The sequence below is a fragment of the Schistocerca nitens genome, chromosome 1, assembly GCF_023898315.1.
Source record: "Schistocerca nitens isolate TAMUIC-IGC-003100 chromosome 1, iqSchNite1.1, whole genome shotgun sequence".
Taxonomy (NCBI): domain Eukaryota; kingdom Metazoa; phylum Arthropoda; class Insecta; order Orthoptera; family Acrididae; genus Schistocerca; species Schistocerca nitens.
This window is the reverse complement of record NC_064614.1, coordinates 23,790,885-23,818,076: the sequence shown is the minus strand read 5'-3', so window position 1 is coordinate 23,818,076 and position 27,192 is coordinate 23,790,885.

Below are 27,192 nucleotides of genomic sequence, written 5' to 3'. Positions count from 1 at the left end.
TATCTGGAGATGTTAGAGAAATGGCTGTTCCCTCAGCTCGAACTAGAAGCACAACAATTCATATTTGAGCAGGATGGAGCGCCACCACATTGGCACTTATCTGTCCGTAACTACCTGAACGTCAACTACCCGAGGCGATGGATCGGCCGCCAGGCAGCCCGTGACAGAGCACTTCATCACTGGCCTCCAAGAGGCCCTGATCTTACCCCCTGCAATTTGTTCTTATGGGGGTATGTTAAGGATATGGTGTTTCGGCCACCTCTCCCTCTCCCAGCCACCATTGATGATTTGAAACGAGAAATAACAGCAGCTATCCAAACTGTTACGCCTGATATGCTACAGAGAGTGTGGAACGAGTTGTAGTATCGGGTTGATATTGCTCGTGTGTCTGGACGGGGCCATATTGAACATCTCTGAACTTGTTTTTGAGTGAAAAAAACCTTTTTAAATACTCTTTGTAATGATGTACAACAGAAGGTTATATTATGTTTCTTTCATTAAATACACATTTTTAAATTTGTGGTATTCTTTTTGAATCACCCTGTATTATCGTCGGAAACATCTGCAAAAAGATAAAATTACACACCACCAAGATCACACAACAAGAGCTTTCACGACCAGTTGTGCGGTGCCGGAAAAAAAATTAGTACACACTTTTAAAGATTTTCAGTTCATTACAGACTTGTTTCTCCAACAGTGAATAGTGAGAACATGAGAGGATCACATCTATAGATCAACAGCACAAGTATCGATCCATGCTAAAACACGCGTATTAGTACGTAGTGTAGCCTCCACAGGTGGCAATGGAGGCGCTGACTCTGACATCCAGTGAATCGTACAGATGGAGAATACTGTCCTGGGGCACGTATGCACACCTGCTCATCCTGTTCACGTACTTCTGTAAGAGTTGTTGTCTGACGATTCGCAGGAGTCCTTTCTCGTCCCATCATATTCTACAAGTGATCGAATGGAACCACGTCTGGAGATCGTGTTGACCGGGGAAGCGGCTGCACGTCTTGCAGAGCTCGTTCACTTTCACTGCATTGTAAGGGCGAGCAACACATCACCTTCCTGTTGCAAGAATTGCAAAACAACAGGTCTAATAACATTTTGCATACACCTAGTCCTGGTTAGCATCCCCCCAAGGGACGTAAAAGGTGAACGAGAGGTGTAGATCATACGGACCAGGGTGAGACCAGTGCAGCTTGGTCGAATGCATTCTACGAGAGCACACCATATCTGTGTGGTGGATGCAAACGACCATCACTTCTGTGCAGGCAGAGTCTGCTTACTTCGCTGAAGACCACGGCGCACCATTCCACCTCCCAAGTGATCCTCTGGCGCTACCAGCCTAGCCTTGCACGTCGATGCTGTGACGTGAGTGGAAGACAGCCTAGTGGTGTGTGTGCTTCTTATGTGAGCTGTGGCAGCATTACGATCTGGCACTTGCGGTGTGACGATCCTGGCTGGCGTCTGTACTGTGTGAACGTCGAGGACCTCGTTTATGATGCAACATTTCCAGCTCGTGTGGCAGTTCTCCAAAAGAACTGTCCCACCATTCGGAAGGCCGCAATTTGACCCATTTCACGCTAGCTCAGCTGGCTATAGGAAACACGAGTGCATCTCCGTGGCATGGGGGTCTGCTTGCTTCACATGTTTGCACCGCACATAGCCTTCTGGCTGTGAGCATTCCCCATTAAAGCGTAGACATATATGACGCTCTGGTAGCGATGCCTCTGCGCTATCCGTTGGCGGACGACGCTGAAACCACCATAAGTACATATACTATATCCCACGCGGCGTACGCCGTCATCGAATCAAAATCACTGTCGTATTTCCAGGTGTACTGATCCTTTTTCCCGGCAGTGTATTATTTGCTAGTGAAGATTTCTGGCTGTATGGTCGTGACCGATGAAACTTTTTGTTCCTGATGCTTCATGCAAAACTTCGTTTAACGTCTTCAGAGGTTCTCCCTGGTTCCGCAGATTTTTATCAGTTCTACCGGCCGGCACAATTCAGAGGATCAGCAGCACCTGTGAAAATGTTAAATACACCTCTGGACAAATTACACGGAACAAAACAGTTTCTTAGACCACGCCCATATAATGGGTGGTTATCATTAAATTTTCCATATTTAAAGAGTTATAACACGGAAACAAATTACCGTACGAGTACTAAACTTGGCAGCATTAATGTCACCAAACTGTGGAAGAGAAATAATGCAGAATCAATTCAATTAAAGTACTTTTAATGTGCTGCTACAGTACACCATACCATTACACACTCGTATGAGTACTGCTACTAAAGGGGCTCCATATGGCGCCCATCTGTGTCCAGAAGAGTCAGAATGCGCAGCATTGCATTCTGCGCAGGAGAACCAAGCACCTCCGTAGGTATGCTGGCTACCTCTCTTGACATGCTGCGCTTCAGATCAGCACATGTGTGAATTTTCCGCTGTTAAACCCTGTCCTTCAGGTAGCTCCACAACCAGAAATCACAGTGAGTGAGCTCAGGTTATAGTGCCGGCCTAGCATTTGGAAACGATCGGCTGAAAATCCGTTCTTTTCCAAATGTATTTCGAAGAAGCAGGTCAATCTCAAGAGCGATGTGCGGTAGGGCCCCATCTTGCATGAAAACTGTTGAGTTCAATGTGTCACTCTTCTGTAGACCGGGTATGACATGCTGGCGAAGCATATCGCACTATCCCTGGCCGGCCACACTGACGTCTTTGATCCTTGAGCTCCAATCTATGCAAAAAAGGATGGACCAAAGATGAAAGTATCCGTGAAGCCACACCATACGGTGACATGGTCACCATGCAGAGGAACTTCATGCTAGTGACTGGAGGTGAATATCCCTACGCTCGGCAATTCTGTGTGTTCACCTCACCCGTCACAGAAAAATAAGCTTCGTCTGTCCATAGGATGGTCCAGGGCCAGCCCTCATCAACAGCAATCCTTTCGAGAAAGTGGAGAGCAAAGTCAGCACGTCGTTGTGCGTCCTGTGGTGCAATCTTCTGCACTATATGGATATTGTACCGATATCGTTTGAAAATGATTCGAAGCAACTTCCGTACTGTGGATCAGGGGATGTTCAACTGTCGTGACACAGCACGCGCGTTGTCTGACGCTGGGGAATTGCGAGCAGCGTTGTCTGCCATAGCAAGAGCGATTTCGTCAACCACCTGTGGTGCAATCGGCCGTCGGCCTCTTCACGGAGCGACGCCTGGTTCTGCAGTAGATTCAAACTTGTTCATCATGCTCCGCATAGCAGGTGGAGAACGAGGACCCTTCCGTAATCCTTTCAGCAGGCGATATTCTCGAAGTGCAGCTGCAGCATTACTGTTCTTTTGATAATATTCACCAATAATGCCCTTCTCCTTTTGTCCAAGCCGACGCTGACACGTCAATAGGCGCACTGCGGCTGGTCAGGTGTGTGAGACCATGAACCACGATGACCGGTAACGGAACCTACTGGCCTTAGAAATGGACGGTGGCGCTGTAAAGTATGGAAATCATGCACCCCAAACTCTGGAAATTAATACTGCTGTTTTTGGTACTGGTACGGTAATTAGTGTCCGTGCTATAACGTGTTAAATAGGGAAAGTTTAACTACACTACCGGCCATTAAAATTGCTTCGCCACGAAGATGAGATTCTACATACGCGAAATTTAGCCGACAGGACGAAGATGCTGTGACATGCAAATGATTAGCTTTTCACAGCACTCACACAAGGTTGGCGCCGGTGCGACACCTACAACGTGCTGACATCAGGAAAGTTTCCAACCGATTTCTCGTACACAAACAGCAGTTGACCGGCATTGCCTGGTGAAATGTTGTGATGCCTCGTGTAAGGAGGAGAAATGCGTACCATCACGTTTCCGACTTTGATAAAGGTCGGATTGTAGCCTATCGCGATTGCGGTTTATCGTATGGCGACATTGCTGCTCGTGTTGGTCGGGATCCAATGACTGTTAGCAGAATATGGAATCGGTGGGTTCAGGAGGGTAATACGGAACGCCGTGCTGGATCCCAACGCCCTGGTATCACGAGCAGTCGAGATGACAGGCATCTTATCCGCATGGCTGTAACGGATCGTGCAGCCACGTCTCGATCCCTGAGTCAACAGATGGCCACGTTTGCGAGACAACAACCATCTGCACGAACAGCTCGACAACGTTTGCAGCAGCATGGACTATCAGCTCGGAGACCATGGCTGCGGTTATCCTTGACGCTGCGTCACAGACAGTAGCGCCTGCGATGGTGTACTCAACGACGAACCTGGGTGCACGAATGGCAAAACGTCATTTTTTGGATGAATCCAGGTTCTGTTTACAGCATCATGATGGTCGCATCCGTGTTTGGCGACATCGCGGTGAACGCACATTGGAAGCGTGTATTCGTCATCGCCATACTGGCGTATCACCCGGCGTGATGATATGGGGTGCCATTGGTTACACGTCTCGGTCACCTCTTGTTCACATTGTCGGCACTTTGAACAGTGGACGTTACATTTCAGATGTATTACGACCTGTGGCTCTACCCTTCAGTCGATCCCTCCGAAACCCTACATTTCAGCAGGATAATGCACGGCCGCATGTTGCACCTCCTGTACGGGCCTTTCTGCATACAGAAAATGTTCGACTGCTGCCCTGGCCAGCACATTCCCCCGATCTCTCACCAACTGAAAACTTCTGGTCAATAGTGGCCGAGCAACTGGCTCGTCACAATACGCCAGTCACTACTCTTGATGAACTGTGGTATCTGTTGAAGCTGCATGGGCAACCTTACCTGTACACGCCGTCCAAGCTCTGTTTGACTCAATGCGCAGGCGTATCAAGGCCGTTATTACGGCCAGAGGTGGTTGTTCTCGTTACTGATTTCGCAGGATCTATGCACCCAAATTGCGTGAAAATGTAAGTTCTAGTATAATATATTTGTCTAATGAATACCCGTTTATCATTTGCATTTTTTCTTGGTGTAGCAATTTTAATGTTCAGTAGTGTATAACCACCCTGTGTATTCACCAATAAATATTTGTTCAAATGGCTCTGAGCACTATGGGACTTAACTTCTAAGGGCATCAGTGCCCTAGAACTTAGAACTGCTTAAACCTAACTAACCTAAGGACATCACACACATCCATGCCCGTGGCAGTATTCGAACCTGCGACCGTAGCTGTAGCGCGGTTCCGGACTGTAGCGCCTAGAACCGCTCGGCCACCCCGGCCGGCAACAAATATTATCATCTGTGTTTTATCACAAACAAAGTAAAGTGTATTTCTTTATCTTGCAATATCTCTACTTTATTGTTCATTTAAGAGAGAGTCAACGCGTCAGCTATTCCAGCGAACTGGCTAAATAGACTACGTTTTCGGTGAGGTGTACGTGAGTCAAAACTTTGAGATTTGCGTAACTACGTCTCGATGGCATAGCTAATAGAGAGAATTGCAATGAAGACACAATGTTAGATCGTTCAACATTGGCTAGGTAAATTTGTCAGTCCTAGAGCTCCTTTGCTTCAAGCATATTACCAAGAGAAGAGGGAGTGGCGAGGTATTTACATAGAACTCCCTCTCAGAATGGCTGAGTCAGTATTTACACAGAAGCAGGAGCAGACAGCTGTCCTCTTGGGAGAGTCCGGCTGCTGCCCCTACACACCTCAGCGCCTCTGTGCGGCGCCTGCTGCAAAGTTCTGGTGAGCTACAGCAGGAGCTTCAGCGTTACAGCACATTCGGGTGACAGAACTGAGACTTTAGTAAGTATTCCACATTCGTACTGTGTTGGCTGTTGAAATATAATATACTTGACGAAAGAGAAATTAATTACGATAACATTACGATTTTTGGAAATATTTTACAGGCATGAAGCACTGGTTTCGTAGATTAGATTTTTACCTAAAATAAGTAAAAAGCTTCATTGCCGTTTTCAATTGCCAATTTCATTCCATTCCACACCTACATATACATGATTACGCTGCAATTCACAATTAAGTGCCACCGAGCGAGGTGGCGCAGTGGTTAGCACACTGGACTCGCATTCGGAGGACGACTGTTCACTCCCGCGTCCGGCCATCCTGGTTTAGGTTATCCGTTATTTCCCTAAACCGCTCCAGGCAAATGCCGGGATGGTTCCCTTGAAAGTGCACGGCCGACTTTCCTCCCCGTCCTTCCCTAAACCGATGAGACCGATGACCTCGCAGTTTGGTCTCTTCCCCCAAACAAGCCAACCCAACAATTAAGTTCCTGGCTATTTCCATCCCGTTCCACCCTTGAACGGCTCAGGGAGAAAACGAACACATAAATATTTCCGTACAAGATCAGATTTCTTTTATTTTCTTATGATCATCATTTATCCCTATGCATGTTGGCTCCAACAAGATATTTTGACACTTTCAGGCGAAAGTTGGTGACTGAAATTTCATGAGAAGATCCTGTCGCAACGAAAACCCCTTTGTTTTAACGATTGACAAATCAGTTGGCGTATAATATTCACGGCACTATCTCCCCTATTTCGCGATAATGCAGAACTAGCAGCCATTCTTTGATCTTATTCGACGCCATTCGTCATTACTATCTGATGCGGATACCACAGCGCACAGTAGTACTACAGAAGACGGCGGACAAGCGTAGTATAAGCAGTCTCTTTAGTAGACCTGTTGCATTTTCTAAGTGTTCTGAAAATAAATCGCAGTCTTTGGTTTCCTTTCCCCACAGCATTATCTATGTAATCCTTCCAATTTAATTTATTCGTAATTGAATTTCCTAAGTATTAAGTTGAATTTACAGTAACTAGACTTGTGAGATTTGTCGTATAACCGAAATTTAGGTGATTCTTTTTGTACTCATATCAACGGCTACATAATTTTCGTTCTTTAGAGTTAATTTCCACTTTTCACACCATACAGACATATCTTCTAAATCGTTTTGGAATTTGTTTGAATCATCTGATGAGTTTATAAGACGGTAAATGAGAGCAGCATCTGCTAATAATCTAAGAGGGCTGCTCATATTGTCTTTTGAATTTTTTACGTAGATCAAGAACAGCAGAGGGCTTATGAAACTTTGCCGGCCGGAATGGCCGTGCGGTTCTAGGCGCTACAGTCTGGAGGCGAGCGACCGCTACGGTCGCAGGTTCGAATCCTGCCTCGGGAATGGATGTGTGTCATGTCTTTAGGTTAGTTAGGTTTAATTAGTTCTAGGTCCTAGGCGTCTGATGACCTCAGAAGTTAAGTCGCATAGTGCTCAGAGCCATTTGAACCGTTTATGAAACTTTCCTGGGGAGCGCCAGGTATTACTTCTGTTTTACTCGATGACTTTCCGTTAGTTATTGCGAACTGTGATCTTCCTGACAGGAAATCACGAATTCAGTCGCACAACTAAGACGATACTCCATAGCTAAGCAATTTAATTAGCAGTCGCTTGTGTGGAACAGCGTCACAGGCTTTCTAGAAATCTAAAAGTATGGATTAATTTGACATCCTCTGTGGATGGCACTCGTAACTTCTTGAGAATAATGAGCTAATGGTGTTTCACAAGAACGATATTTCCCGAATTCGTATTCGCATCTTGTCAATAACTCGTTTCCTTCAAAGTAACTCATAATTTTTCGAACACAGTATATGTCCCAAAATACTATTTCAAATCGATGTTAGCTATGTGGGTCTGTAATTCAGATGATTAATTCTATTAACTTCCCTGGGTAGTTGTGTCATTTGAATTACTTACTAGTTTTTAGGTAAGGATCTTTCGACGAGCGAGTGCTTGTATAGGATTGCTAAATATGGATCTATTGTATCAGCATACTCTGAAAAGAGTATGCCCAACTAGTATACGGCCTGGACCGGAAGTCTTGTCTTTATTAAGTGATTTAAGCTGCTTCGCAACACCGAGGATATCTACTTCTAAGTAACTCATGTTGTCAGTTATTCTTGTTTCGAAATCTGGAATATTTACTTTGTCTTCTTTGGGGATGGAATTTCGGATAACCGTGTTTAGCAACTCTGCTTTTGTGGCACTGTCTACAGTAACATCGTCACTGTTATAACGCTGTGAAGGTACTGATTGTGTCTTGTGGCTGGTGTACTTTTACGTACGACCAGAATCTCTTTGAATTTTCTGCCAGATTTCGAGAAAGAGTTTCCTTGTGGGACTATTAAAAGCATCTCGCATTGAAGTTCGCCGTATACTTTGAGCTTCTGTAAAACTTAGTCAATGTTGGGGATTTCGCTTTCTTTTAAATTTTGCATGCTCTTTTCGTTGATTCTGCAGGTGTGCTCCGATCTATTTTGTGTACCACAGCGTATCAGTACAATGTCTTTATTTATTTATTTGGTATTTATCTCTCAGTTTCCGTCGATACTATTTCTTTTTATTCAAATCACATCTGGTATACGTTTACTTAGTCAGATTGGAAGAAGTGGAGACTGTGTCTTAGGAAGGCGACAAGGGAATTTTTAATCTGCTTTTCTAAACAGGTGTATTTTGCATTATAAAGCGACAGAATATCAAGGTTCTGTAAGAATAAAGTAAAAATTTTGTGCGATGTAGCACGAATACTCCCAATAGGGCGAATTCACCTAATCGCAAATGAAATGAAAAAAGCTATTTGTTTTAACATATTTTGTGCGGATTATGCCCCAGATGTCACGTTTATTTCAATCGTCATTTCTGGAACGGCCAAGAGCTAGTGATAAAATAATTATTCATTTGACGTTGGTTTCGATGTTAATATTACTTCCACCTACTATAAAATTATTTACAAGAGGAAATTCTACCGTGTTGGCTGCTGTCAATAATTTTATGAAAGCTGAAGACAAACTAAAGACTGAAACTGATAGTAAATAAAGAACTATTTTATGAATTGCTCTTGGCAATTTTAGTGTTACGGTTTCGGAATGTTGAATGTTCATTTCAAATACGGAACCTCCTCCCCTAGGAAAACGACACTTTCAACCGGGTTCGCTATTGACCCAAATACATTACGTTAATGTCGATTAGCTGAAGAGAGATCAAAGTATAGGTCTGTTATGACCCAAGTAGCAAAAAGCCCCTTCCTTTTTTGTTTGTGTCCTATCTGAGTCCTATTTTTCAAGACAAATCGAGAGACTGAGTTAAACGATAAACAGGTAAGAAAATGAGTAAGCCAAAGCCTGTAAACGAAATGGATGTGCTACAGAAAAACACATTCATGTCTAGCTTAATTCCATTTAAAGTACCGGCCGCTGTGGCCGAGCGGCTCTAGGTGCTTCAGTCCGGAACCGCGCTGTTGGTACGGTCACAGGTTCGAATCCTGCCTCGGGCATGGATGTGTGTGATGTCCTTAGGTTAGTTAGGTTTAAGAAGTACTAGGTCAATGGGACTGATGACCTCAGATGTTAAGTCCCATAGTGCTTAGAGCCATCTATCATCTAATTAAAGAAAAATACGGAAAGGGTGAGTCCCTAGTTTGGTTTTAAATATTGGAATGTCGTCTCAGTTATGTGACTGCATTCGTGGTTTCCTGTCAGAGAGGTCACAGATCGTAGAAATTGACGGAAATTCATCGAGTAAAACAAATGTGATTCATTCTTTCCCCAAGGTAGAGTTAGAAGCCCTCTGCTGTTACTTATCTATATAAACGATTTACAAGACAATCTGAGCAGCCGTCTTAGGTAGTTTGTAGATGATGCTGTCGTTTGTCGTCTGGTAAACAAATCAGAAGATTAAAACAAATTGCAAAACGATGTAGAATGGATATCTGAATTGTGCGAAAATTGGGAATTGACCCTAATTAATGAAAAGTGTGAGCTCATCTACACGAGTGTCAAAAGGAATCCATTAAACTTCGGTCACACGATAAATCAGTCTAATGTAAAGGCCGCAAAATTCAACTAAATACCTAAAAATATGAAAAAAGATCATAGAATGGCAACACGATTGTATTATCGCGAAATAGGGGAGAGAGTATCACTGAAATGATACAGGGTTTGGGGTGGACATCAGTACAACAAAGGCGTTTTTCGTTGCGGCAGGACCTTCTCACGCAATTTCTATCACTAACTTTCTCCTCCGAATGAGAAAATATTTTGCTCACGCCGACTTATATAGAGAAAAACGATCACCATAATGAAATAAGGGATATTAGAGGTGGCATGGAAAGATATAGGTGTTAGTTTCTTTCCGCGTGCTATACGAGACTGGAATAATAGAGAATTGTGAAGGCGGTTCTAGGAACCTTCTGCCAGGCACTTAAAAGTGATTTGTAGAATATCCATGTAGATGTAGATGTACATGTGGATGTAGATATAGACATTGCTAAGAAATTAGTGTTCAGTCAGTAGACAGTAATTGAAGTATTACCACACAATGGGAAAAAAACAGCATCTATAGAACTTCAGCAGACCAGAAGATCAAATCAGTGAGTTAATAACAGGAAAATTATTTCAAGGGAGTGCCTTGTGTCATAAGTAATTTATAGAAGTATCCCACGGCTAAGTATTTTAAGATTATTCGTGACTTGCAGTGAAATTAATCGGATTCTATACAGTGGTCGAGATATCAGGCGGGCATCCTGCAGTTCGCTTCCTGTCATGTATATAGATTGCCTCATTACCGAGCGTAAACTTCGCCAGCTTGGGCCGACACGCTACTGGCTCTTCGCCAGCCCCCTCAAGACGGGACGTAATCAAACCTAATCGACTTTACGATGCACTAAAAACATGCTAGGTAACCTATTCCCCTTTTAGAAAAGTGACACATCTTCGCACCCACATAAATAATTACAAAAGCATGTTTAGTCTGAACACGATACATGGTGGCAATTTTTAAAACAGCTTCAAACTGTAGCCGCGAGTCAAGAGGAGGAAAAGAGACATGCAACGCGAAAAGAATATAATCGAAACAAACAAATGACAAAATGGTGGGATGGCAATTTTCTCTACTTTACTTAGTGACTAAAAACTGAGAAATTTCAAATAATGATGGACAGAAATTTATGAAATTTCAAACATCGTCAATTTATAAGTTTTTAAATGTTTCTAAATTGCGTTTTTACGTCGAATGTTTCATACTTTGAACTCGTCTTGTTTAAGACATTAGTACAATGTGTGTATATTCCAAGCTTTCTCTATACTATATACAGGGTGTTTCAAAAATGACCGGTATATTTGAAACGGCAATAAACTAAACGAGCAGCGATAGAAATACACCGTTTGTTGCAATATTCTAGGGACAACAGTACATTTTCAGGCGGACAAACTATCGAAACTACAGTAGTTACAATTTTCAACAACAGATGTCGCTGCAAGTGATGTGAAAGATATAGAAGACAACGCAGTCTGTGGGTGCGCCATTCTTTACGTCGTCTTTCTGCTGTAAGCGTGTGCTGTTCACAACGTGCAAGTGTGCTGTAGACAACATGGTTTATTCCTTAGAACATAGGATTTTTGTGGTGTTGGAATTCCACCGCCTAGAACACAGTGTTGTTGCAACAAGACGAAGTTTTCAACGGAGGTTTAATGTAACCAAAGGACCGAAAAGCGATACAATAAAGGATCTGTTTGAAAAATTTCAACGGACTGGGAACGTGACGGACGAACGTGCTGGAAAGGTAGGGCGACCGCGTACGGCAACCACAGAGGGCAACGCGCAGCTAGTGCAGCAGGTGATCCAACAGCGGCCTCGGGTTTCCGTTCGCCGTGTTGCAGCTGCGGTCCAAATGACGCCAACGTCCACGTATCGTCTCATGCGCCAGAGTTTACACCTCTATCCATACAAAATTCAAACGCGGCAAACCCTCAGCGCCGCTACCATTGCTGCACGAGAGACATTCGCTAACGATATAGTGCACAGGATTGATGACGGCGATATGCATGTGGGCAGCATTTGGTTTACTGAGGAAGCTTATTTTTACCTGGACGGCTTCGTCAATAAACAGAACTGGCGCATATGGGGAACCGAAAAGCCCCATGTTGCAGTCCCATCGTCCCTGCATCCTCAAAAAGTACTGGTCTGGGCCGCCATTTCTTCCAAAGGAATCATTGGCCCATTTTGCAGATCCGAAACGATTACTGCATCACGCTATCTGGACATTCTTCGTGAATTTGTGGCGGTACAAACTGCCTTAGACGACACTGCGAACACCTCGTGGTTTATGCAAGATGGTGCCCAGCCACATCGCACGGCCGACGTCTTTCATTTCCTGAATGAATATTTCGATGATCGTGTGATTGCTTTGGGCTATCCGAAAAATACAGGAGGCGGCGTGGATTGGCCTCCCTATTCGCCAGACATGAACCCCCTGTGACTTCTTTCTGTGGGGACACTTGAAAGACCAGGTGTACCGCCAGAATCCAGAAACGATTGAACAGCTGAAGCAGTACATCTCATCTGCATGTGAAGCCACTCCGCCAGACACATTGTCAAAGGTTTCGGGTTATTTAATTCAGAGACTACGCCATATTATTGCTACGCATGGTGGATATGTGGAAAATATCGTACTATAGAGTTTCCCAGACCGCAGCGCCATCTGTTGTTGGCAATTGTAACTACTGTAATTTCGAAAGTTTGTCTGCCTGAAAATGTACTGTTGTCCCAAGCATATTGCAACAAACGGTGTATTTCTATCGCTGCTCGTTTAGTTTTTATTGCCGTTTCAAATATACCGGTCATTTTTGAAACACCCTGTATATGAAAATGTAACTGTTCTCAAAATAACAGATATCATTGACGACCGTGCAGCTTCTCTAGAATAAATGGTAATTAATTGAACCCCCAGCTGCCGACAGGTGTTGTTGATATACCTCGATGGGGACAGCTGAAAATGTGTGCCCCGACCGGGACTCGAACCCGGGATCTCCTGCTTACATGGCAGACGCTCTCTCCATCTTTTTTTTCTATTCATTTTGTTCGCTATAGTTCGTTACGTTCGGTCTGGGTGGACGTCACAAGACATCCCTTCAAGTTGATCGTTGATTCCTTGACTCAGTTTTTTTTTTTTATTTATTACAGAGAGCACGTAGCCCTCTGACCGAAAACGCTGAGCTACCGTGCCGGCTCCATCTGAGACACGGGGGACACAGATGAATAGCGTGACTGCAGGGACTTATCCTTTGCACGCTTCTCGTCAGACCCTCCTTCCCAACTGTCCACAATCTACATCTATTAGGTACATTACGCATGTAGATTGTGGACAGTTGGGAAAGTGGGTCTGACGGGAAGCGTGCAAAGGATAAGTCCCTGCAGTCATGCTATTCATCTGTGTCCTCGATGCCGCAGATGGATAGAGCGTCTCCCATGCAAGCAGGAGACCCCGGGTTCGAGTCCCGGTCGAGACACACATTTTCAGCTGTCCCCATCGAGGTATATCTACAACACCTGTCGGCAGCTGAGAGTTCAATTAATCATCATTTATTCACTATACTGATCTTAAACGTACGCGATGCCCAAGTAACGTTATTAAACTTCTTTCCTCCTTCTTACTGAATGCATTAAACATTTACCATATATCTTTGTTACTACGTTTATCCACAATTTGCATTTGCCCCGTAAATTTTGTATATTTCCATTTAGTTCTATGATTTTTTGACACATTTAAATTATTTTCTTCCGAGTTATGTATTTTAGTACGCCATTTCAAGACAGTACATATTTGCGTTAAAGAGAGGTGCTCCAAAATTATGTTCGCAACTGTCAGAACAAAAAACTATTAGGATTCAGTCTAAGTGCTAAGATTTCAAGTGACTGTCTCGCAAGTAAGAAGTGTGTTTCAACGCCATGGATGAAAGTGTAGGTACGTATCTCACCCGGTATGCCGGCCGGAGTGGCCGTGCGGTTCTAGGCGCTACAGTCTGCAGCCGAGCGACCGCTACGGTCGCAGGTTCGAATCCTGCCTCGGGCACGGATGTGTGTGATGTCCTTAGGTTAGTTAGGTTTAATTAGTTCTAAGTTCTAGGCGACTGATGACCTCAGAAGTTAAGTCGCATAGTGCTCAGAGACATTTGAACCATTTACACCCGGTATCTGCCTAGACACATAAAATCTCTGTAATGGCACGGCACTCTATGACCATAAATTCTAAAACACTGTGAACTCAAAGACTGGAATTAATTACTACTTTACTTCGTTCTCCTTTGACAACTGTAGTTGTGGCTGTTTTGAATGCTCAGTTTTAGTTCCGTTACATTGATTTTGTTGTCTAAAAGTATGTTCCAAAAATGTAATCAGAGGTTTTGTTGCTCTTCATCTACATCTACATGTACATACTCAGCAAGCCAAAGTACGGTGCGTGGCAGAATGTACCCTGTACCACTAGTAGTCATTTCCTTTTCCGTTTCTTTCGTAAACAGAGCGAGGAAAAAAGACTATTTGTATGACTCCGTATGACCATTAATTTCTTACGAAGTACTGCGCAGAAGACTTCTCACAAAATTTAAAGTTAGTTTGCTAGCAAAAGGCGTGTCCTGAGTTATACGTGGCGGATTTTACATAGGCCAGTACTCTATCCATATCATCTCTAGCAAGTGCAGGTCCTCAACAATGCAGACTTCCCTCCTAGGGAATCCCCTGTTGGTAAGCAGTATTGTGTGCACGTATGAGTCTCGAATTACTAGTGACGGTATTTTTAACTAATACAACTGTCACATTTGGACCGATGTCAATCCTAATGGAAGAGACTTATCACGGCACCAGCAGCGCTATTCGTTGAACGTCTCGGCAGGACTGCTGGGAGATTGTACACTCCTGGAAATGGAAAAAAGAACACATTGACACCGGTGTGTCAGACCCACCATACTTGCTCCGGACACTGCGAGAGGGCTGTACAAGCAATGATCACACGCACGGCACAGCGGACACACCAGGAACCGCGCTGTTGGCCGTCGAATGGCGCTAGCTGCGCAGCATTTGTGCACCGCCGCCGTCAGTGTCAGCCAGTTTGCCGTGGCATACGGAGCTCCATCGCAGTCTTTAACAGTGGTAGCATGCCGCGACAGCGTGGACGTGAACCGTATGTGCAGTTGACGGACTTTGAGCGAGGGCGTATATTGGGCATGCGGGAGGCCGGGTGGACGTACCGCCGAATTGCTCAACACGTGGGGCGTGAGGTCTCCACAGTACATCGATGTTGTCGCCAGTGATCGGCGGAAGGTGCACGTGCCCGTCGACCTGGGACCGGACCGCAGCGACGCACGGATGCACGCCCAGACCGTAGGATCCTACGCAGTGCCGTAGGGGACCGCACCGCCACTTCCCAGCAAATTAGGGACACTGTTGCTCCTGGGGTATCGGCGAGGACCATTCGCAACCGTCTCCATGAAGCTGCGCTACGGTCCCGCACACCGTTAGGCCGTCTTCCGCTCACGCCCCAACATCGTGCAGCCCGCCTCCAGTGGTGTCGCGACAGGCGTGAATGGAGGGACGAATGGAGACGTGTCGTCTTCAGCGATGAGAGTCGCTTCTGCCTTGGTGCCAATGATGGTCGTATGCGTGTTTGGCGCCGTGCAGGTGAGCGCCACAATCAGGACTGCATACGACCGAGGCACACAGGGCCATCACCCGGCATCATGGTGTGGGGAGCGATCTCCTACACTGGCCGTACACCACTGGTGATCGTCGAGGGGACACTGAATAGTGCACGGTACATCCAAACCGTCATCAAACCCATCGTTCTACCATTCCTAGACCGGCAAGGGAACTTGCTGTTCCAACAGGACAATGCACGTCCGCATGTATCCCGTGCCACCCAACGTGCTCTAGAAGGTGTAAGTCAACTACCCTGGCCAGCAAGATCTCCGGATCTGTCCCCCATTGAGCATGTTTGGGACTGGATGAAGCGTCGTCTCACGCGGTCTGCACGTCCGGCACGAACGCTGGTCCAACTGAGGCGCCAGGTGGAAATGGCATAGCAAGCCGTTCCACAGGACTACATCCAGCATCTCTACGATCGTCTCCATGGGAGAATAGTAGCCTGCATTGCTGCGAAAGGTGGATATACACTGTACTAGTGCCGACATTGTGCATGCTCTGTTGCCTGTGTCTATGTGCCTGTGGTTCTGTCAGTGTGATCATGTGATGTATCTGACCCCAGGAATGTGTCAATAAAGTTTCCCCTTCCTGGGACAATGAATTCACGGTGTTCTTATTTCAATTTCCAGGAGTGAATAATTGGGCCACACTTCTGAAATACAGTCGCTCAGCAGTCAGCTTCAAATGCCGGTCCTCTAAATTTTGACAGTTGTGTTCATCGGAAGGAACGTCACCTTCCCTTCAGGGATTCTCACATGAGTTCGAAGCATCTGCGTAACGCGCCTACCAGTAACAGATCTAGCAGCTCGCCTCTGAATTGGTTCGATGTCTTCCTTTAATCCCAAACAGTCCTGTAGTATTTATGAACAGGTCGCATTAGCGTCCCATAAATGGTGTCCTTTATATATGAAACACGCTTTCCTAAATTTCTCCCAATATACCGAAGTCGACCATCCGCCTTGCCTACTGCAATCCTCACATTCTCCTTCCGTTTCATATCGCTTCTTAATGTTATCCCCCAGATATTTAAACGTCGTGACTCTTATTAGCAGGACACCACTAATCGTGCGATCGAATGTGAGGGTTCCGTTTTTCTTACTCATCCGCAGTAACTTACACTTCTCTAGTTTTAGAGCTAGGCTGCCATTCATTACACCAACCAGAAATATTGTCTAAGTCTTCATCTATCCTCATACAGTCACTCAACTTCGTTACGTTCACGTACATCACAGCTTCCTCAACGAACTACCGCATATTGTTGCCCACCCATTCAGCCAGGTCATTTACGTGTAAAGGAAATAATGGTGGTCCTATTTACATCTACATCTACATGATTACCCTGCAAATTAATATTTAAGTGCTTGGCAGAGGGTTCATCGCACCACAATCATACTATCTCTCTACCATTCCACTCCCGAACAGCGCGCGGGAAAAACGAACAAATAAACCTTTGTGTTCGCGCTCTGATTTCTCTTATTTTATTTTGATGATCATTCCTACCTATGTAGGTTGAGCTTAAAAAAATATTTTCGCATTCGGAAGAGAAAGTTGGTGCCTGAAATTTCGTAAACAGCTCTCGCCGCGACGAAAGACGTCTTTGCTTTAATGACTTCCATCCCAACTCGTGTATCATATTTGCCACACTCTCTCCCCTATTACGTGATAATACAAAACGAGCTGCCCTTTTTTGCACCCTTTCGATGTCCTCCGTCAATTCCACCTGGTAAGGATCCCAGCCCGCGGAGCAATTTTCTAACAGAGGACGAACGAGTGTAGTGTAAGCTGTCTCATTAGTGGACTTGTTGCATCTTCTAAGTGTCCTGCCAATGAATCGCAACCCTTGGATCGCCTTCCCCACAATATTATCTATGTGGTCTTTCCAACTGAAGTTGTTCGTAATTTTAACACCCAGGTACTTAGTTGAATTGACGGCCTTGAGAATTGTACTATTTATCGAGTAATCGAATTCCAACGGATTTCGTTTGGAACTCATGTGGATCACCTCACACTTTTCGTTATTTAGCGTCAACTGCCACCTGCCACACCATACAGCAATCTTTTCTAAATCGCTTTGCAACTGATACTGGTCTTCAGATGACCTTACTAGACGGTAAATTACAGCATTATCTGCGAACAACCCAAGAGAACCGCTCAGATTGTCACCCAAGTCATTTATATAGATCAGGAACAGCAGAGACCCCAGGACGCTTCCCTGGGGAACACCTGATATCACTTCAGTTTTACTCGATGATTTGCCGTCTATTACTGAGAACTGTGACCTTCCTGACAGGAAATCACGAATCCAGTCGCACAACTGAGACGATACCCCACAGGCCCGCAGCTTGATTAGAAGTCGCTTGTGAGGAACGGTGTCAAAAGCCTTCCGGAAATCCAGAAACACGGAATCAACCTGAGATCCCCTGTCGATAGCGGCCATTACTACGTGCGAATACAGAACTAGCTGCGTTGCACAAGAACGATGTTTTCTGAAACTATGCTGATTACGTGTCAATAGATCGTTCCCTTCGAGGTGATTCATAATGTTTGAATACAGTATATGCTCCAAAACCCTACTGCAAAGCGACGTCAATGATATAGGTCTGTAGTTCGATGGATTACTCCTACTACCCTTCTTAAACACTGGTGCGACCTGCGCAATTTTCCAATCTGTAGGCACACTGGGGCGCTCCTGACGATGCCCTTGTCTCTGATGAAGACTCATCGTCGAGGAAAACATACTGGATTCTATTACCTAAGAAGTCTTGTAGCCACTTACATATATGGAAACCTATTCCGTATGCTAGTACCGTCGTTAACAGTCGCGTGATTCAACGACAGCGTTACGTTGTTGCCGGCCGGAGTGGCCGAGCGGTTCTTGGCGCTGCAGTCTGGAGCCGTGCGACCGCTACGGTCGCAGTTTCGAATCCTGACTCGGGCATGGATGTGTGTGATGTCCTTAGGTTAGTTAGGTCTAATTAGTTCTAGGTTCTTGGCGACTGATGACCTCAGAAGTTAAGTCGCATAGTGCTCACAGCCATTTCGTTACGTTGTTAATTCTGCAACATATTAGCGTAGAGTTTGATGCAACACAGAAATGGTTCTTTCTAACAAAGGAAACAATATATATATCTTGGTTTTTCAAGATGAAAACATTGTGTTTTCTTAAATGGGCACAATGTCGCTTACACAATTAATTTTAAAAATTTTACCAAACTGTCTTCATTGTGGAAATAAATTTTGGAATCTGTAATTATTACCTGTGAGGGGTAGCTGGACGATGCTGTACCTTCAGTTTCTCTAGTGCCTGAAGGGAAGAATATGAGAGGGTGATACAGTAGCTCGGAAAAGTGTGAGAGAAGGTGTAGGAGATTGAATAAGAGACGCAGAGAGTAAGATGAAATGCATTGGCAGAGTAGCGAGATGCATATTACATGCGACTGATTGACTGACGGGACACTAGATAATATTCTAACAGGACTTGTCTAGCAGCTCTCACACTTTCCCCCAAAACTCCCGAGTCGTCGAAATTCCAGAATGCCTTCGGTGGGTGGAGCCACTCGAAGCCTGCACTGCCTGCGCCCAGTACTTTTTTTGCCGGCGCTGTGCGGTATCGACTTTGCATTAGGCAGCACTCTCTCGAAAAACACCCTGCGCCGAAGGAATTTTAAACCATTCGTGTGGGCTGGCAGATGGCAGAAGCGGAAGCCGCCGGGGTACAGTGGAGGCATGGGCTACCGTCGGACCTCAGCGTCTGTTGTGGTACTAGGCTTCGTTGCGCTCTAACACAACAACTACAGACGTAAATTATGTTTTGCTTTTCATGCTTGTCTTGAAAGTGACGTATTTTCTAAATTTCTCATACATGATCTCTGTAAAATACTTTACATTCCTTATATTATTCTTAAATGAAATATGTCTGCCTTGTAGAAAACAAATATGATGAGAAATGCGGTGAGAAATGTTGTTTGTAACTCGAATACAGAAACCAGTCTCATATGTGGCATAAGAAACTGATTGACATTTAATCACCACTGGTTTCGAATTGCTTAAAATCCTCAATCAGACGGATCTTCTAAGTGTGCATCCTGCGCTCTCGTTTGGTGGCCGTTAATTATATGGTGCTGTGGTGTACATACGTGAGCGAAGTTTTCGTTCAACATTGCTACTGCACTTTCGTTAAAAATGGTTCAAATGGCTCTGAGCACTATGGGACTCAACTGCTGAGGTCATTAGTCCCCTAGAACTTAGAACTAGTTAAACCTAACTAACCTAAGGACATCACAAACATCCATGCCCGAGGCAGGATTCGAACCTGCGACCGTAGCGGTCTTGCGGTTCCAGACTGCAGCGCCTTTAACCGCACGGCCACTTCGGCCGGCCACTTTCGTTAAATATCGCATGTTCACTTTGTGTATGCTGTTCAGTTCATTAAAAATTGGTGTAATAAGCCGTATGGTTCCATGGTTCTCAACGAACCATCTTCATGCCAATCTTGATTTCTGTTTGTTTGATTATGTTTCGTGCAAAAGTAGATTGTGTAAAATGCTCTTTGGGCGCTTCGAAATACTTTTTGTACTACACTTTCAGCGTTTACTTATAATTCATATATTTCTGAAGATTTGTAAGTAGGCTGTTTAGGTTTTTTTATTGGTAGCGCCACGTAGCGCTCTGCATGGAAATCCACTACGTCCGTGTGCATTTTCTTTTACTGCTCAGACTTTGAGAAAAAAAAAAAAAAACACACTGCAATTTTACTGTGATGAATGATCAGGACTGTCTTTATGGACTGTGAGAAAATTTTAGCTTTTGACCAACATTGTATGAATAAGTGTGTGCATTTGATATATTTGTTAGCGTCAATATAAACAAAAATTTTAACAAATGTGTTTTGGCCAGTGCCCAAAACAATTTGTAAAACCTTTTGTGGGGAGCATGGGAACTATGTAAGTAGGCTGTTTAGGTTTTTTTATCGGTAACGCCACGTAGCGCTCTATATGAAAATCACTGGTTGTGCACACATGCAGTACGTGGCTGCTTTGCATTGTTGTTTGCTATTGTAGTGTTGGGCAGTTGGCTGTTAACAGCGCGTAGCGTTGCGCAGTTGGAGGTGAGCCGCCAGCAGTGGTGGATGTGGGGAGTGAGATGGAGGAGTTTTGAGAGCGGATGATCTGGACGTGTGTCCATCAGAGACAGTAAATTTGTAAGACTGGATGTCATGAACTGATATATATGTTATGACTTTTTAACACTATTAAGGTAAATACATTGTTTGTTCTCTATCAAAATCTTTAATTTGGTAACTATGCCTATCAGTAGTTAGTGCCTTCAGTACTTTGAATCTTATATTTAGCTGGCAGTAGTGGCGCTCGCTGTATTGTAGTAGTTCGAGTAACCAAGATTTTTGTGAGGTAAGTGATTTGCGAAAGGTATAGTTTAATATTAGTCAGGGCCATTCTTTTGTGGGGATTATTGAAAGTCAGATTGCGTTGCGCTAAAAATATTGTGCGTCAGTTTAGTGTTGATCAGAATAGGTAAAGAGTGAAATGTCTGAGTACGTTCAGTTTTGTTCAGCTGTTTGAAAATCAAATAGCGTAAGAGTTTTATCAGCACAGTAATTCATAAATTTTTCCAAGGGGACGTTTCAGATTAACTTTAGATTTTTCCGCTGTGAGAATATTTCTGCACGGTGGTTCCCCAGAAAACTGATTTTAGTTCTTGTACCAGTAACAGAATCATACAATTTTAAGGCAGAGGTTTCAAAATGCTAAGTTGCACTGTGTTTCGTAGTGAATCCTAAACCTTGTTATTGTCAAAGTTAAGCAGTGTCCCTGTTCATTTCGTAACAAAACTCAATAATACGATTTGTCTGAATGTTGTCTAGCGATCCGAGAAGGCAGGTTTCCTGGACCCTACGTATTTGGCGTGAAGGCAGGATTCAACAAAACTTTAAGCGCCCCTATGACATCATCATCATCATCATCATTTAAAACTGATTATGCTTTCAGCGTTATGACTGACTCAGAATTTCTTCACAAAAGTCAGGCGAAGATAGGCATAGCAACTCCAAGAGGACCATTCCAAGTAATGTACCGTGTTGTTGGAACCTGCTTTTCTGTTGATGCTAGCTTTACCCTATTTTAATGTCTCATCATCTACTTCCTATTCCACAGTAAACTTCATATTGTTGTTTACAGTACATTCACAGTGGAAAGAAGACTAATTCTCTATGGTCCAGAATAACAGCATATGCTGTCTTGAACAACCTCTGTTCATGGTGCCTTCACGATCGTAACGGCACAGTGCACGGAGGGGAAAAGGGAGGTAATTGTGTATACGTAGACAAACAGATAGCCGCTCCATTAAGTTTCGGGAATGTAGCCGCATGTATTCTGCTTCTTCTTCTAATATTTCGGCTGTATACCTTTCAGCCATCTTCAGAGAGAGCCGTACGACTGACGCTCCAGCGCTCGCTCCATCCTTTTAAACTCGCGGACCGCGCCACTGCGCATGCGGCCACAGATAAACAAGGCGCCAGTGATGTTGATTGGCGGCAAAGACGTACAATATGCATGAGTTACGTCTGTGACTGCGCATTCGATCCATGCTGGGAGGTCGATATATTACTGGGAGCTGAACTGTAGCGACGTCTTTGTAAGTTCAATATTGAAAGTGCCGGATTCCATGATTTATCTAATGTGAAACCGCTGTCTCTATTAATTAAATTCTTCGTCAAGCGGACCTATGGTGTCCATAAGGAATGCAGAAGATGACGAGGAAACATTTAAATCCATGGCTTTCCTGCCGTATGTGGGAAGCCTTTCATCCAAAATAGGACGGATCCTCACTAAACATAAAGTAAAAGTGATTTTTCGTCCACCGGCGAAGACGGCTGCACTCCTGGGTTCCGTTAAAGATGACTTACTACTCCGCAAGCCTGGAGTTTACAAGATACCATGTGAATGTGGCCTTTCATATATCGGACAAACGAATCGTACAGTCCAAGAGAGGTGTACGGAACATCGCAGGTACACTCGGCTCTTACAACCCAGTAAATCGGCTGTGGCAGAGCATTGTATTGATTCTGGTCACTCTATGGTATATGAAAATGTCGAAATTCTGGCTTCTGTTTCATCTTTCTGGGACTCCGTAGTAAAAGAGGCCATTGAAATCCGCTTGACAAAGAATTTAATTAATAGAGACAGCGGTTTCACATTAGATAAATCATGGAATCCGGCACTTTCAATATTGAACTTACAAAGACGTCGCTACAGTTCAGCTCCCAGTAATATATCGACCTCCCAGCATGAATCGAATGCGCAGTCACAGACGTAACTCATGCATATTGTACGTCTTTGCCGCCAATCAACATCACTGGCGCCTTGTTTATCTGTGGCCGCATGCGCAGTGGCGCGGTCCGCGAGTTTAAAAGGATGGAGCGAGCGCTGGAGCGTCAGTCGTACGGCTCTCTCTGAAGATGGCTGAAAGGTATACAGCCGAAATATTAGAAGAAGAAGCAGAATACATGCGGCTGCATTCCCGAAACTTAATGGAGCAGTCATTGCGCCGCGAAAATCTGAAGACTCAAAACAGATAGCCGATTCCAAACATTTAGATCCCAGCGTAAATGCCGTGATTTCCAGGGGCGTTTACAGTTGGTTCCCAGCTTCAATTCATGCGATACCTCGACAACGGTTGATTTGCGAACCCAATTTTGTAAGAGCTTTTTAGCTACTTTGGGCCTGTACTTTCCATGTGAAAATTATTGAGCATCACTTCTGAAACACTCTACACAATAATGCAGGATTTTTTTGGAGGGGGGGGGACAGTAGTTACTAGCAATTTATAGGGACCTAAGAGCTAAACAATTCCTAGAAAATGTTATTTATTTCTTATATTGAGGTCTCAACTGGCTTCTCTGCCGAACATGTAGGATATTTTTTTCCCAGCAGGAATCTATTTCCTGCACGCCACAGGTGGGATTTGTTTTATATTACGTAATTCTCTAGGTGCCAAGTAACATTTTAAGTTTTATTGTAGTTAACGTATCGAAAACTGATGTGTAATTTAAAAATACTCTTGTAAATAAATAAATTCAATCGATGGGTAGTCCCAAAAATTGTATAATTTAGTTTCAACACCGGCGATCAATAACTGAAAACAAACGCAATGGCTGTATTTGCACAGGTATCTTCCTGAATCTGTTTAAGTAACCACAATATCTAGATTTGGAGGAGACACGTTGCATGGGGGCTTAATTAAAATAGAATGCAAATAATTTTAATTTTTGATTTAGCAGCTGTCTGTCCGATTACGAAGTCTCGTAACGGTTGGCCCTGACTAGTATTATTACGCAATCTGACTGCATAGAACAACAACAAAGAATGAAATGGAAATTTTCATTAACACAATTAATTAAGTCCCCAGCAACTATAAAACCTACGAAACCAAAGCACAAGTGTAACTGTTCTGTGTGTGGAAGTATGACTCAACGTACGCATCTGGCACGGTTCTTCTTCAACAACACAAGAAATTTTAAATATCATTTATACTGAATTAATTAAAGAAAATAGAAATACCATAATTACTCAAGAAAACCAGAATTACACTCTAATACAAGAACACAAGCCAGATGCTTTGTTGACTGAACCTGTAATGACGCATTATTCAGGATATTGAAATAATGAGAAAGAAAAGAAAAGTAGTTTCTTACCTTAATTTATATTGATGAAAAGCACTCTAGACATTACAATCTCTCCACACCGACTCGCTACTATCACATCTCAACAAGAACTTTTCAGTATCACATCTCAGCAAGCACTGCCTACTAGCTCATCTCAACAAACACTCCTGACTACGACATCTCAGCACTGACTACCACGAGTTCTCCCAAAGCACTGCCCACTACGAGTTCTCAATAATCACTGCCAGTGGAGGCGGCGGAACAATACTCTCTAGCGCGATCTCTGGCGCTGTGGCTCAGTGTAGCCACCTTTCAACGTGCAGGAAGAGAAATTTACCTACACGTGCAACGATTGCCTGAACGATCATTCAGTATCATTCTTCACTTTGATCGCTCTGAGGGTACAACAGGGAACATTTACTGAAACAGTTTGTCGAAGACTTTTGTCATTCCGCAGGTGTGTCTATGCAGCCTTTGGTGGTCAATCTATAGTGCAGATGGCGTTCTGAAAGTTGGAAGAACGTGCAGTAATAATAGTAATACATTTAAAATGGCTCTGAGCACTATGGGACTTAACATCTATGGTCATCAGTCCCCTAGAACTTAGAACTACTTAAACCTAACTAACCTAAGGACAGCACACAACACCCAGCCATCACGAGGCAGAGAAAATCCCTGACCCCGCCGGGAATCGAACCCGGGAACCCGGGCGTGGGAAGCGAGAACGCTACCGCACGACCACGAGATGCGGGCAGTAATACATTTAGTGTGCAGGGAAATGCAGTAGTCTGTGTGAATGTAGTCAGCCGTGTCGTGTTCATTTGCCAGCAGGTATTTGTAAGTGGTATACTTTTAAGGAACAGGAAAAATTGAAAATTTAAGAACAAAAATTCCGAAAAAATAATGTTAAATAGTGGATACATGAAAATGTTATAGCCTGTAGCATTTGAATGATTTGAACAGCAAATAAAAGGAACAGGAAATATAGTTAAGGTGATTTAAAGAAATTTTCAAAACATGGAATCATGCGTTGCAGGTGAAGGAATCATTCCGTAATTAAAACTTTGGGGCCTAAAATGCAACAAAAGGTTTCCAAGTATTCTATCACAGCTTCAAGTTTAAATTAAATGTCTACCAAGGAAGTATTTGATTTTGATATGAAAAATTTGAATTTCGCTGAGTTAATACTGAAAATAATGATTGCTAGAAAAAAGGTTTTATAAATTTCTTAATTGTCCAGAACCAGTACCCAAATTAGAAGTACGATATTCCTGTAACAGTCAAGGTGATACACCAATTACTGAGTAAAGCACAATACAAAGAATTCCCCCCCCCCCTCCAAGAACCATGGACCTTGCCGTTGGTGGGGAGGCTTGGGTGCTTCAACGATACAGATAGCCGTACCGTAGGTGCAACCACAACGGAGGGGTATCTGTTGAGAGGCCTGACAAACGTGTGGTTCTTGAAGAGGGGCAACAGCCTTTTCAGTAGTTTCAGGGGCAACAGTCTGGATGATTGACTGATATGGCCTTGTAACACTAACCAAAACGGCCTTGCTGTGCTGGTACTGCGAACGGCTGAAGGCAAGGGGAAACTACAACCATAATATTTCTCTAGGGCATGCAGCTTTACTGTATGGGTAATGATGATGGCGTCCTCTTGGGTACGATATTGCGGAGGTAAAACAGTCCCCCATTCGGATCTCCGGGCGTGGACTACTCAAGAGGACGTCGTTATCAGGAGAAATAAAACTGGCGTTCTACGGATCGGAGGGTGGAATGTCAGATCCCTTAATCGAGCAGGTATGTTAGAAAATTTAAAAAGGGAAACGGATAGGTTAAAGTTAGATATAGTAGGATTTAGTGACGTTCGGTGGCAGGAGGAACAAGACTTTTGGTCAGGCGAATACAGGGTTATAAATACAAAATCAAATAGGGATAAAGCAGGAGTCGGTTTGATAATGAATAACAAAATAGGAGTGCGGTTAAGCTACTACAAACAGCATAGTGAACGCATTATTGTGGCCACGACAGACACAAAGCCCACGCCGACTACAGTATTACAAGTTTATATGCCAACTAGCTCTGCAGATGACGAAGAAATTTAAGAAATGTATGATGAAATAAAAGACATTGTTCAGATAGTGAAGGGAGACGAAAATTTAATAGTCATGGGTGACTAGAATTCGGTAGTAGGAAAAGGGAGAGAAGGAAACGTAGTAGGTGAATATGGATTGGGGATAAGAAATGAAAAAGGAAGCCGCCTGGTAGAATTTTGCACAGAGCACAACTTAATCATAGCTAACACTTGGTTCAAGAACCATAAAAGAAGGTTGTATACATGGAAGAAGCCTGGAGATACTGACAGGTTTTAGATAGATTATATAATGGTAAGACAGAGATTTAGGAACCAGGTTTTAAATTGTAAGACATTTCCAGGCGCGGATGTGGACTCTGACCACAATCTATTGGTTATGAACTGTAGATTAAAACTGAAGAAACTGCAAAAAGGTGGGAATTTAAGGAGATGGGACCTTGATAAACTGACTAAACCAGAGGTTGTACAGAGTTTCAGGGAGAGCATAAGGGAACAATAGACAGGAATGGGGGAAAGAAATACAGTAGAAGAAGAATGGGAAGCTTTGAGAGATGAAGTAGTGAAGGCAGCAGAGGATCAAGTAGGTAACAAGACGTGGGCTAGTAGAAATCCTTGCGTAACAAAAGAAATATTGAATTTAATTGATGAAAGGAGAAAATATAAAAATGCAGTAAATGAAGCAGGCAGAAAGGAGTATAAACGTCTCAAAAACGAGATCGACAGGAAGTACAAAATGGCTAAGCAGGGATGACTAGAGGACAAATGTAAAGATGTAGAGGCTTATCTCACTAGAGGTAAGATAGATACTGCCTACAGGAAGATTAAAAAGACATTTGGAGAAAAGAGAACCACTTGTATGAATATCAACAGCTCGGAAGGAAACCCAGATCTAAGCAAACAAGGGAAAGCAGAA